Raw genomic sequence first — 13,748 nt, 5'->3', positions numbered from 1 at the left:
TGTACCATCTAGGTTTGTATAAGTGCCCTCTAATGTTCACACAAGGAGGAAATTGCCTAAAGACACATTTCTCAGAACATATCCCCATCATTAAGCGGCACATGACTGTAGTCTTCTCTCTCACTACAAAAGCCAATTCCACATGACTTCTCTCAAAGGAAAGAATAAGGGAAAAAAAGAAATGAATGATCCCCCGCTTTCTAGCCCAAATACTCTTTTATTTTTTTGTCAGTTTGGCCTTGATAAGCCAGTCTGTTATAATTAAATGGAGGAGTCCATTCGCAGCAGGTTCTGGTGGGCACCCAGTAAGCAGATGGGATCGGGATGAACACACACCCCAGACGCAAAGATGAAGAATCTGGGGCCAGAGAGCAGAGCCCTAGTGCCAGAAGATCACTGTCACTACTGACTGATAACACAGTGTGCTTGACCAAGGACTGGATAAGAGAACCACAAACAAAATGTATTCCAAGACACAGAGACAAGGGAAAAGAATCTACAGGAACCTTTCAGAAATAATCCTACTGGAGGAAGTGCCAAAAAGAAGCCAATCTCTTAGGTTGGAACAATGATCTGAGAAGCTCTAACTTGTCTCTGTGGTATACCTATATTTAAAGAAGCTCCTGGTGACCAACAAGGAATATTGAAAAGGAAATTTGTCAGATTCCACCCCCTCAACAGCTACACTGTTGAGGAAACGACACCCTGACCAGCCACCATTGGTATTCCTATCTGCGTCTAAAGATTTCTGGAATGAACTGAAATGTGCAGGGCTTAGTGACATTTCCCTTAAGTAATTTTCCCTGAATCTATCCTTCCTGAGCTGCCCTCTAAATTTTATTTTCCAAGTAGATTTTTCTACAAAAGCAAGGACAATAATAACAACAGCCATCATAAGTTGAATTCTAACTAACTGTATGTCCTCCTTAAACAGTCTTGTGACTTATTTTGTTGAGAAAGCCCTGCCTGCCCATTGTTAGGTTACTTAAAAGCAGGGAATGACCTGACTAGCTGTGTTTCTCTACAGATTTTAACACAGTGCATTAAATACATGGGAGACTCTCAATTATTTATTCAATAGAATTGGATTCAATTATCAGTTCTCTGGGATTAAGAACAAACCTCCTTACCCCAAGATTCAAGTGAGAGCAGACTAGATGGGGCAAAGGACCAAATGAGCAATGTGCAAGACAAGGTAGCAGAAAATACCCAATCAGAACAGCACAAGAAAAAAGAATCCAAAGAAAATGAAGATAGTTTAAGAGACCTTTGGGACAACATAAAGTGTAATAACATTCACATCATAGGGGTACCAGAAGGCTAAGAGAGAAAACAAGGGATTGAGAACGTATTTGAGGAAATACTGACTGAAAACTTTCCTAACCTGGTGAAGGAAAAAGATATACAAGTCCTGGGGCCAGCCCGGTGGCGCAGGAGGTTAGAGCTCCATGCTCCTAACTCCGAAGGCTGCCGGTTCGATTCCCACATGGGCCAGTGGGCTCTCAGCCACAAAAATAAATAAATAAATAAATATACTCTTCTCTACATGTTTAAAAAAAAAAAAAAAAGATATACAAGTCCAGGAAGCACAGAGTCCAAATAGGATGAACCCAAACGGGCCCACACCAAGACACATAATTAAAATGGCAAAAGTTAAAGACAAAGAAAAAATCCTGAAAGGAGCAAGTGATAAAGCAACTAGTGACTTATAAAGAGGGATCACTTCTTAAAATTATATAATGTCTAACCACTCTGCTATACACCTGAAATTAGTATAAAATAATACTGACTGTCAACTGTAATTGAAAAAGTTAAAGGGGGGGGGAAGGTGAAGGGGAATAAGTGGTTCAAATTTTCAGGCGTAAAACAAATAAGTCATGGAGATATAACGTAGACCACAGGGAATATAGTAAATAACATAATATAATATAGTATAATATAGTCATTATTATTGTGATTACATAGTATTATGTCAGATGGTTGCTGGACTTATCATGGTGATCACTTCTTTAGGTCTATTAATGTTGAATAGCTATGGTGTACCCCTGAAACTCATATAATGTTGTATATTAGCTATATTTTAGTAAAAATCTTTCTAAAAAATAATAAAACATATTGAAATGTAATTAATACAATAAATAAATGGAAAACAATCCCCATAATCCATTCCTACACAGGCACATTCCCTTCACTGCGATGTCCACCTCTCTCTCATGAATTTTCACTGTTAAATAAATGTTTGACATATATCCTTCCATATACTTCTTGGTATACATATATGCATATATGTTACATATATACGCATATATGTTACATATATACTATTTGTTTTCAAAATGGTATCATACTTATTATGCAGATCTTCGATTTATTTATTTTTTAACAATTCTAGACACTTTTCCATATGAGTATGTGTAGCTTTTTATGAGCTGAATTGTGTCCCCCCAAATTCATATGTTGAGTTCCTAACCACCAGTACCTCAGAATATAACTGTATTTAGAGATAGGAGCTTTAAAGAGGTAATTAAGTTAAAATGAGTCCATTAGGGTCCCTAATCCAATATGACTGATATCTTTATAAGAAGAAAAGGACAGGTCACAGACATGTGCAGAGGAAAGATCCTGTGAAGACACAAGAAGAAGACAGCTGCAAGGCAAGAAGACATGTCGCAGAAGAAATCAAACCTGCTGACACCTTGATCTTGGACTTCTAGCCTCCAAAATTGTGAGAAAATTGCTTAAGGCATCCAGTCTATGGTACTAGCTATGGTAGCCCTAGAAAACCAATACATAGCTTTACTACATTTCTTTTTAATTGCCACGTAGAATTCCATTTTATAAATGAACCATAATTGATTTAAATGTTCCCTTTTTGATAATAATCTAAGGCCTGCCTGCTTGCTTGCTTTCTTCTTTCTTCCTTTTCAATTACAAATAATGCTATAATAAGCATTCCTAGGTATAATCCTGCACATTTATGAGTGAGTTTTGCTATAGATTAGATTCATCAAAGAGGAGTTCTCATGTCAAAGAAGAAGCATTTTTTATAAGTCAGTACATACTGCTTGGGAGCTTTGAGTTGTGCATGCATATAATCTGTTAAATAATTTATCACCTTTCTTCTTCTGCAGTAAATTGGCTTCCTGCTCTACATTCTGTGTTGTCTGTTTCATTTTTTTGGATTGCATTTGAGTTTTTTCATAGAGAGGAAGCTAAAGAGAAAAACACAAAGAGTCACTCACATGTTTAACTCCAAAAAATGACAAAACCCCTCAACTTCAGAGAAGTCAGGGAGCCTGTTCCGTCTCCAGCTTCAGTTTGGGGCTCTTCATCTCTTGAGTTCCCTAAGCAATTTTAAACTTACAGAGACCATGGTAAACGACCTAGGAAGTGATGTGACCCTCGCAATCAATGCAATGGTCATTGATAAGTCCCTCCAAGTATAGCTGGGGGTAGAGAAAGTCAGCAGTGTTGGAGAATCCTCCATAATTGGTTTTGGAATTCAACACATTAACACAGAGACTCGTTTCTGGCACAAAGCATATAAGTCTATATTCTTCTCTCCTCTCCTCATTTCTCTTACTTAAAAAGAAGTCAATACTATGTGATTTCAGAATACTAGTACCCTGTTTAGAAACCATACTCCCCATTGCTATGTCTCAGCATGAAGCCCCAACTTTCTGGGCAGGAATTCAAGCCCTTCACAGTCTGGTTCCTACCCACCACACCTTTCCAGCACAGTGCCTCTGCCTTAAGCCAGCTTTTGCATCACTCCACAAAGAGGCCTCACTTATCCCTGCCTGGTGCCTTTGCTCAGACTAGTCGTACAGTCTCTCCATTAGATGGTGAACTCTCTGATTGCACATCCTTTCTCTCACATTCCATATTCCTGGATTCCAATGAAAAATAATAAATATTTAAAAGGGGGAAGGATGAGAAAAGGAAAAGGGAAGGACACAGGGCCTGTCTCAAGGAGCTCACCTTCCAATCCGTCCATACTCTGGCCTTCTCCCATCTATCTTCTCCAGCTTCCAAATTCCATCTGTGCTTTCCTCATCCATCTCAACTCCTCCTCCTCTATGAAACTTTCTGGACTATTCTGCACTATTTATTTTCTAAGTGTATGCACAACCCCCTGAGCCGGACTTTGTAGGCCCTAAAAAGGTAAGGATCATTTCTTGGGCTTTTATCTTATGCTCCAAAGCTCCAAGCACACACTGCAATAGATAGTTGTTGGACTGAACTGAAAACACTGTCCAACAATAAATCCATTGTCTTCTGATGTTGAGAGAGCAATCGAACAGACACTTGGCTGTGGAGAATTTCTGTGAGATCAGAGGTCCAGGAGGAGCCATTCTCACTGTTTCTCACCCTAAATCTTACCAAGTTAGTTGTCACTTACCAATAGCAGTTTTCTGATCTGCAAAATGGGACTAATAAGAGAACCTACCTCACTGGGCCGCTATGAGAATAGACAACATGTAACATATACATATTTACAACGTGCAAAACCATATAACACATACAACACATAAAGACTTAGCAGTACCTGTGTGTAATGTAGAAAACCCTCCATTATTAGCACCAGTAGGTTTATTATTATCCCACCTTCCAAAAGGTATCAAGGTTTCTTTCCCCAGGGCCCAGTACAAAGAGAATGCAGTAATAAGAGCTACCCACTGGGCGGCAGTACAGAGTTCAAAACCAATTTGGTATCTAAGTATGGGCATGATGAGCGTAGGGAAGAAACAGAAATATTTAAGTATCACTTTCTTGCTCCCTGACACCCAAAACTACTTTAAAAGTCAATAATAACTAAGGAAACCACAGAAGCAGTAACAAACCTATGTACTGAGACTTCTCAAGTATTTATTCTCCTTCTGAGGTCTGTCTAAATATAGAAGAGCAGGTAGGAGTGCTTTAGGTGGGAAACTTCCAAAAGGAGTGGAAAGCATGGAAATTTCAAAAGTATAGAGCCAAAAGATACACCTACTTTTGTTTCAAAAAAAAAGTGACAGATTGATGCTTTTGAAAATCACCTTAAAGCTGAGATTTTCAATTTATGGAATTGTCTTAGAGCTTGGAAGGGACCATGTAATCCAGCGCCTCATCTAACAAATCAGGGAATGGGACACTGAGAAGACAAGTCATTTGCAGGTCACTGGACCCAGGGGTAGCAGAGCCTAGACAGAAGGTTGGATATCCTACCTCCCAGAGCCATGGCTGTGCAGGCCACTGGAGCCATGTAAAAATCAGTGGCTCTTGGAGAAATAAAAGCAAAGTGACTTATGAAGACATAATGCCCTAAACAAATGAGGACTAGGAGACTCTCCCTTTAAGCAATGGGGTGTTTAACAAATTATCTCAAAAAGCAATCCATATGCGTCAAACTTCCCAGAAGGCAAGTAGGAAATAACAGTTGCCAAAACCATCAGAATCTCCATTTCAGATAGAGACTGGGCAGCAAGGAGATTTACCCAGATTAATTTAGAAAGGTTTTCTTGCCCAGGTACAGTACATAAACCTTCTCATTCAGAAGATCCTCATTTTTCTCAGCCTGACTTCAATCCATTTGCCAATCCAAAACAGAGTGTGTTCCATATTAAAGCCACAGGATTCTTTATGGGTAACATATGGAGTCATAATATACCATAACCCAGTGGTATTGTCCCTAGAGTTAATATAACTCTGTTAACATATGTTTCTGTTATTCCCATTCTCAGATATATGTATTAAAATATACTATGTGCAATGTATGGTTAATTGAAAGATACAGGGGGTATATTAAAAAATAAATCTGTTTATATGACCTATGCTGAAATACCATACAGTTGCTTTCACACTAATCTTTCCCTCTGATTGCTCTATCCTTTTCTTTTCAATCTCCCATATCTCTTTGTGTGTTTTCGTGTGCCAAGCTAACCACAGAATAGTAAAATTAGAGGTAGGGGGGTGTGATGACTGGAACTAAGGCAGTCAGTAAGGAGGTGTGGTAGGAGTCAAGGAGCAACAGGAGAAAAGTATCAGTCACCCCTTCCCTTGAATCCTGGCAGTATTATATTTTAGAACGTAATCCAGAGAGATCAAGAATATCTACTTTCCTCTCCTCTTCTTGCGCGGTCATATTCACGTGTCAAGGAATGGCCTAATTTTACATTTCCTTTGTAAAACAAGGAAGTCATTGAGTGGGAAAACATTAATCTGCAGTTTCCTCTGACATTTCTTTCGTTGTCATACTCTGTACACAGTTATCAAGACCAGCTCACATTTCACCCTATGTATTTCTAGAATTTGTCATCTTTTTACAATTTGTCACCGCTTACCCTGCCCTAATTCAGGCTTTCATGGTCTTAAGTTTGAATTATTTCAGGAGCTTCTTACTTGGTCTGTATGCCAACAGTCTTTTCCTATCCTAATCATGCTTACTGCAAGCTCACTAGGGTTGTGAGCTGATTAAAATCTGACCTGATTTAAAAATCTGATTTAAAATCCTTCCATGGCTCCCTTTTACCCACCACACAAAGCACAAACTCCTTAATGTGGCATAGAAGGCCCTTCATTATGAGACCCTCACCCAACTTTCAAGCCTCGTCTCCCAGCACTTTGTCTTGCGCGTTCTGTGGTCCAACCATACCAAGCTATTTCCATTTCTAAAGCTCCCATGCCATTGTACATGCTGCCCCCACTATGAGGATGCTTTCCCTCCTTATCTACTGACAAATGCCATTCATTCTTCAAGATCCAGCTCCAGCATCATTTTCTCTGTGAGGTCTTCCCAGATCCACTGAAAGGTATTACTTCAATTACTTCTTCTATAATCCCATCGATCTGTATGCATATCTCTATTGTAGAGCTTCTCATGATGTATTGCAATCATTTGCTCATGCCGGTCTCCCCAATAAAATGTGAGCCTCTTTAGAACCAGAACAAGTGGTTTCATTCTAAAATTCATTCAATAAATATGGAGTTTAGAGTCCTGACTCTGCCAATTTCAAGTTGGGGAAACACATAGTAGGTCTGTAACATCTTTGGCCCTCAGCTTCCTCAGGTGCAAAAAGGTCCAATAATTTAATATAATTCATAATGTTGTTATGAAGAATAAACACAATAATACAAGTAAAGCCCTTAATGAAATTCTCATATGCAATTAATGCTAAGTGATGGCTATTATCATTTTATTACTGTGTCAAGCACTTACTAAGTGCAAGTTCAACTAAGGCATACTCTCAAGGTCTTTAGAGTATAATTGAAGAGACAAATAATTAATGCAATAACAGAAGGACACAGAGGGTGCCAGGAGAGCACAAAAGGGGGCATCTTCTGTCATTCTAAAAGTCATTCCTGGAAGAACTGAAAGGGGATGATTCTGAAACCAGAGAATGGGGATAGGCTATTAATGTAGTCTAGGTGAGACATGATGCTTGTCTACGGTAAGGCAGCAGCAACAGAAAAGAACAGAGGGGACCAATTTCAAAGACATTTGGTGGTTGGAACCAAGTCATGTGACTATATGACCAATGAGATGTGGGAGTCTCTTCCAGGGAGGAATCTAGGTGAGTACAGTTCAAGGAGAGGTTTAGACATGCAGATTCATGAACTATTGATATGTCGGTTTCAATGGAAGCAATGAGAGAGCATGAAATCCCCAGAGAAAGTGTGTGAAATAAACCAAGCAGAAGGCTACAAGGAGCACAAGATTTTAAGGCTTCAGAAGGAACAGGAGCTCAAGAGGGAAACTGAAAGGGAACAACCAGAGGGAGAAGAGAAACCCGGCACACAAGCAGTGAAGGAAGCAGAGATATTCTCAGTGCCTGATACCTTGTAGATATACAGATACTTGTGGAATAAATTAATGAATTACTGAATTTAAATGACCCTTTAAAACTGAAGACATATGAAAGGTATTTCATAGAAATAGGAACATATCTATTATTTTACCCTAATAGAATCTTTGGGGTATTTAAGATCAAAGAGAAAGAGAACTTGGAGTTCAGTAAAAGAGCAGGGAAATCTGAAGAGAGAAGGTTGGCTGAACTCTACTCCATGAATGAAAGAGAGCATAAATTTCCTCAAGACCATCTGAAAAAGAGTCAGGGAAATTGAGTAATCCAACAGCTTCGCTAAGAGTGGAACACCTGCCATCCTGAGCCTGAAGACGTGATACGAGAGCCACACAAGAAATACAGGGGAAAATGGGACAAGGCAGAAGGCACGCTGAAGAAATAATCAGAGAATGAAATTCAATATAAGAACTTTGATTGAATCCTATAAATGACATTCTTGGAATAACTGGGGAAATTGAAATATGGACTGGATATCTGATGCTATCAGGGAACTGTTAGTTTTCTTAGATATGATAATGGTATTGTGCTTGTGTAGAAGACTATCCTGACACTTAGGAAACTACACTGAAGTATGTAGGAGTGAAGTGTCAGGATGTCATTTCCAAGTGGTTTCATTAAAAAAAAAAAGTCTATGAAAGAGATGAAGGTAATACAGTAAAATAAGAATTACAGACTCTAAAAGGTATATAATTGTCCATTACTCCGTTCCTCCCAGTTTTGTATGTGTGATATTTTTCATAATAAAAATTTGGAAAAAGAATGAGAAATGTCGTCTTTAGGAACTTGGAGACTCATCTCTGAAAAATAGTTCTACAATATCCAGAAAGCAGAAACCATATCGACTTCTGAGGAACTAGATAAAAGGCTAGAGTCCCAGAAAAGTACAAAAACTTGGGATGCCACATTTGCTATTTTTTTAAATGTCAGGGAAACAACTATGAGAAGAATAACTTTAACCCACTTATATTTCAACACAGATTGGGACATAACTATGAAAATTCTTTGAGAATTTTTGAGCCTATGTAACATACTCCTGGTTTACAGTAATAATTATCTGACATTTATTGGGCACTTACTTCATGCCAGGCCCTATGCTAAACACATCAGCCCATTGAATTCACACAATTTCTGTATGAGGTAAGTACTGTTATTTCCCCTTTTATAGATAAAGCAACTGAATGTGTGTCCCCCCAGTCAAAAGTTTCAGCACCTGTCTGACCACCCTGTCTCTATAGACCTCTCTAACTCTGGTCTTCATAACCTTTCTCCCCTTACCTTTCAGAGCCACTGTGGAAACTGAGCCCAACAGTTACCAACCTGGGGTGCTGCACTAGTTCTTGGGGTTAACCTAACCCCTGCTCATACCTTTGCAAACTGTTCTTTATTCAACTCTCTCCTCAAATTATCCTAATTTGAGTGAACCTTCTACTTCCTGCTAGAATCGTGGCTGATAGTGAGAGACGGGGGAGGAGGAGAGGGACAGGAAAAGAGAAAGAGAGAAACTGAAGAAATGTGAATCCTCCCTAACAATGGATCAGGAAGCAACCCCGATTGGTGGGGAAGGCAGCCCTTGAAAAAAACTAAGGCAAATTGGCAAAACTCTGGGCATAATAAAAGCACTTTGGAGGACAATTTGGAAATAGCTCACGATAAAGTTGAACGTGTACACACCCTATGGCCCAGAAATTTCACCCCTAAAATCTCTCATATAATACATGTACAAGAATTTTCGCAGCACAGTTGTTTGTATGAGCAAAATTCTGGAAACAACCTAATGTTCATCATTCATCTCCAAATAATGAAATAATATACCAGACTGAAAAACAAGTGAACTAGAACTACATGTATTCACCGGAATGATTCCACCAGATGTAACATTAAACAAAAAGTAAAAAAACGTGTGCTGCAGAAAAACTCGCGGAATATGCAGGTATACACAGGAGCTACCCTGCATATACAGGTGAAATGCATGCAAAGCAAGCGTTGTATTGTATAGGGATACAAATATATGTAGTGAAAGAATAAAGGAATGGCTAGGGATGATAAGCAGAAAATTCAAGATGATAGTTACCCAAGGAAGGAAGGGCATGGATGGGGAGGCTTCCATAGGGGGCTTCAAATCTCCTGCAATTTTTTATGTCTTACACTGGGTGACTAGTAAAATAAAGCACCTAAGCTTTATTTTATTATTCCTTGTTCCTCCTGTATGAATTAAATATTTAATAATTATTTTAAGGAAAGGAAAAAAATCTTCTGGAGGTTTCCAGAGAAAATAAAGAGCCAAGGGGGTTGCTGGACTCTATTGCCAGAGTCTTACTCACTTATCATTTCTGCTCCTTTGACACTCAAAGTAGCTCAAACCATTTGAGGTTTCCAGGACCTCTGAACTCCAGGTTCACTTAGTGGCAAATGGTGGTTCCAAAGCCAAATGCAAGCCCTAGAAACTTCAGAAGAAGCTCCACTGGGAAACATACAAGAAAGCAATTGAGTAAATAGATTTCCTATTAGGAGAAATTATAGGAATCATGGCCAGTTTGGATTGTCTTAATAGGTCCTTTGGAAATCACAAAACATTGCCTTAAGGAAACGCTCCTAAGTCATTCCAAGGGATCTTTCAGGGAGAAAGAAAGGACCAGGTAATTGTCTCCCTGCCTTACCAAGAAGCTGAGAAGGCCTCCTAAAGTACAGTGTACTAGTGAAGAGCCTAGTTCTGGCAGGAAGCAAACTTGAGCTTGAATCCTGGCCCTGTCACTTGCCAGGGTAACTTTGCGCAAGCTACTTCACATTTTGAAACCCTGGTTTCAGCATCTGTAAGGCTGGATTGATCAATCCTCAGAGGATGGTTGTGAAGACCGAATGGGATCATGTTTGTACATTAGAACAGTGCTCACACAGAGAAGTGTCTCCAAAGAAGATGGGCTTTGTCATCCCTCTAGGTTTGATGCATGACCCCAGGGAAGCCTCCATCTTGGAAATACTAACAGTTGACTGTGCCCCAGACCCCACTCTAGGTGCTGTGTGTAACTGCTGCCTGGGTCATTGCAGACTCAGTCCAAAGAGGACTCTTCAGGAGGTCATGTCATCCTCCCGACGTCTCTCATTTCCTTACACCTCCCAAAGGCTCTTTTCTCAAAATCCTCAATGCCAACATCACCACATCAGGAGTACTGCTAGATTACCCATAATAGAAGTGATGGATTCTCCCTGTTGAAACTAGAAGCCCAGTCCCATGAGATCATCTGGACAGCTGATCAGAAGTCCAAGAAAGCAGTGGCCTATACCCCTGTGTATACTGTTAGGACTGTGGTCCCAAGAAGGGGCAGGGGAGAGTGGGTGGGACCAACATAAGGATATGACTAAAATCTCGTCAACCTCCAATCATTCACCATAACAATGTTTTCACCATGTTCCCAAATCTGATATTTCAGGAGGAGATTCCCTTCTCTTTTCCTCTCCATCTTGCCCTTTCTGCCAAAATCACTCTCCTTTGGAAACAAATAGTTCTGTTTCTTCCTTGGAATGCCTCTGAAAGCCAGGAACTCTTATCTCCCTCAACAACATTCTGGCCAGTGCTTGGAATGTGATTTACGTTACTTACCAAACACAGGAGAACAAAAACATGCAAGGGCTTCCCAGCTGAGTACCAAAGGGCTGAGTGCCTGGCGTAGCATAGCCCATGATTGGGAGCAGTGACCATGTCATTGCAATCCCCTCGAGACTGTCGTGGGCTGGGGGTGATTTGATGGTGCTGGAGCGCTTGAAGGGAGACATTTGGCTCTTCTGGGATTTGTTGCTAGGATTGCAGGCTTCAGGGCTGACTCACCCAATAGGGCTGGGTGCAAGCCAAGGAGCCAGGGAAAGACTCTCTGGATCACACATGCTGCCATTGGCCCTGCCAGCTCAGCCTGCTGGGGACCAGCCAGGACTCGCTGGGCAGGGGGAGCATGGCCCAGGGAGTCAAGACCTTTTGACAATTATTGAGGCGTTTTCTCTACTGGGACAAAAACGCATTTCTCTCCTGAGGATGAATTACAAAGCAAATTGTTCCTGACTCTCTTCAAAGACCAACGAGGTTAGGAAACTGCTCCTTCTCCAAAGCTTAAAAAGGTTTATCTGCCCCAGACGGCTTCAGTGTAAGTTGTTACCCCCTTCCTTATCGGGAGCTCTCCTGAGGTGGGACCCAGCCTCCTCTCCTTCCTCTTATTTGCTGCAACATAATAAGAAATATATGTATTGATTTCTGCCCCCCTCCTTCCTGACACAGAGCGCTTAAAACCCTTGGAATTTCCTGGGTGATGGACATGTCTTTTGTTCTAATGAGGTGACTCTTGGTGAGCTTCTGGATAACCCCTGGATGGGAGCTGATCACCAGAAAGACCAAGCCATGATTAGAAGTTTGGAACTTTCAGCTCCACCTCCCAACCCCCATCGTCTGGGGAGTAGAAGGAGTTGAAGATTGAGTTAACAATCTATCATGCCTACTAAGGAAACCTCCATAAAAATCCCTAAACTACAGGATTTGGAGAGCTTCCTGGGTGGTGAACACATCCATTCCAACTCCACAGGGACAGAAGCTCCTGCACTCAGAACCCTTCTGGTCCTCAACCTACATATCTCTTTATGTGGCTGTTCACCCATACCCTTTATAATAAACCAGCAAGCATAAGTAAATATTTTCCTGAGTTTTGTGAGCCATTCCAGCAAATTATCAACCATGAGGAGGGATTTTGGGAACCCTCAACTTTGTAGCTAAGTTGATCTGCAGCGTAGGTGTCCCAGGAACCCATAACTAGTGAATGATGTCTGAAGTGAGGGCAGCCTTGTGGGACCCTGAAACCTGTGGAGTCTGATGCTAATTCCAGCTACTTAGTGTCAGAAAGGAATTATATTATAGGACATCCAGTTGGTATCCAGAAAGCTGGAAAATTGGTTGGCGTGGGGAAAAAAACACTACACATTTGATGTCAAGAGTGCTGTAAGTAGAGAAAGTTTTCCTTTACCCCTAAACCAACCCATGGGAACTTTTCCTTAGAAAGGTTTTACTGGCAATCGCTATAATGGAAAACAGAAGGGATAACCAAAATAACAAGTCCAGGAATGTGACAGCATTAGGTGTAATTTTACAAAGATCTTACAATTGCTGACTTCTAGCTTAGACATCAACCTGAACCTCTCCAGATCCCTTCCAGACCTCCATCTAGCTCATCATGTTAAGTGGGCTCTTCTGGCTAGCTCCTCTTTCAACCAGAACTTTCTATCAAGTGCTGAAGTTGTGTCCAAGCCCCCACTCTGGAGCCTGCACCCTGGACCCCTGTCGGTCTATAATCGGCTCCTGAAGAAGTCATTCTCCCCATTGCTTCTCCCTGCAGGAAAGGCATAAGGAGAAGCCCCTTCATCTCTGAACCACAACTGACACCAAATAATCCTCTACCAAAGTTTAAACCATAACAAATGCCTAGAAACCCAGACTGTTAAATCTAGAAGCACCCTAAAGGAGCATGAAATATTAAATCTGTCTTTCTCACTTCGCAGATAGGCAATGGGATTCCAAGAGAGGATCTCAGACCTGAGACCAACACAAGTTTCTGGACTCCCAGTTGGATGTTATTTAAACTGTGTCCTGCCCCTCTTCTGCCTACTTTCATCAGAGCAAAACAGAAGTAGGAAGAGAGAAACAGTCTACAAACAGAATGCAACTTTGCCTCAGAAAACGTGGGGTTTCCTCAAGGCAGGTTCTCAGGAGCCCCTGTATGATGGACCTACTGGTCTTTCCTGTGCCTCAACCCCTCACCACAGTCCTGACCCAGAGGCCTTCTCTCGGGCCCCCCTGCACACCCATTCCATCTGGCCCCCAAACCCCAGCCTGCTGCTCCTCTGCGAAAAGTCTCCTGTGACCCTTCCACA

The sequence above is a fragment of the Rhinolophus hipposideros genome (assembly GCF_964194185.1).
Source record: "Rhinolophus hipposideros genome assembly, chromosome: 24".
Classification (NCBI taxonomy): Eukaryota; Metazoa; Chordata; class Mammalia; order Chiroptera; family Rhinolophidae; genus Rhinolophus; species Rhinolophus hipposideros.
The sequence above is the reverse complement of the archived record's forward strand: the minus strand, read 5'-3'. Positions refer to the sequence as shown.